The sequence below is a fragment of the Austrofundulus limnaeus genome, unplaced genomic scaffold, assembly GCF_001266775.1.
Source record: "Austrofundulus limnaeus strain Quisiro unplaced genomic scaffold, Austrofundulus_limnaeus-1.0 Scaffold2907, whole genome shotgun sequence".
NCBI classification, from domain to species: Eukaryota; Metazoa; Chordata; class Actinopteri; order Cyprinodontiformes; family Rivulidae; genus Austrofundulus; species Austrofundulus limnaeus.
In genome coordinates, this window is record NW_013955309.1 from 11,588 (window position 1) to 12,606 (window position 1,019).

The window sequence follows — 1,019 nt, forward strand, 5'->3', positions numbered from 1 at the left end:
CACACACACACACACACACACACACACACACACACACACACACACACACACACACAATTGACATTGACAATTGACATTCATGATTTTGTGCGCACGCGCACGCATCATGAATGTCTGTTCTAGAAGTAAAATGTTTCCCCCTAGAACTGTAATAATTTTATGAAAGTATTGTGATCAGACTTTTTCTTCCCCCATTCTGAAAATAAAATTCACTGGATGCTAGTTTGCTCGTAACCTTTAATCAGAGTTGAACTGGAGGGTTTCATACAGCTGCTGCAGTCATTTTAAATAAATGATAAACAAAAACAAACTGCCTTTTGTAACTTTGTTAGCATATCTTTATTAAAACAAACCAGAGGCTTTTATAGCCCTGGTACATAAGATCAAATGTTTTCCACAACTGGTTTTTAACCATGGTTTTCTATTGAAGACCTTAGGTTTGTGAAAGATTTCTCTTTGGTCGTTCAAATGCTGACACAATAATGATGAGCGTTTTCTCAAAATAATGAGTTAATGTTCCCAATGGTTTTCTCAAGATTAACAAGTTATKGTTTTCCTCTTGTGCATCATTTGGTAACCATGGACATGGTCTGGTCACCTCAGCTGGTCACTGCTGAAGTTGGTGAGGAGGTGAGTTAGTGTTATTGTCCKACAAGGTGAACGTCTCAACATATCTTGATAATGATTTTATATTTTTATACCATGTGGCTAAGCTCTACTGTGATGGACTTGTGACCTGTCCAGGGTGTACGCTGCTCCTCACACAATGTTTGCTGGAGATAGCCACTAGCTTTCTGTGACCTAGAAAAGAGAAGCGAGTAAAAAAGATGGGTGGATGGATGGATGGATGGATGGATGGATGGATGGATGGATGGATGGATGGATGGATGGATATATATTTGGTTGAAGTAATTAACTCTCCAAACAGCATATTGTTGCAGGGTAATTTTCTCTACAACAGCATCAATGCAGTCTTTTCTGTTCCTTGAACTCCTGGATTGTTCTTGCTCCAGATGAGA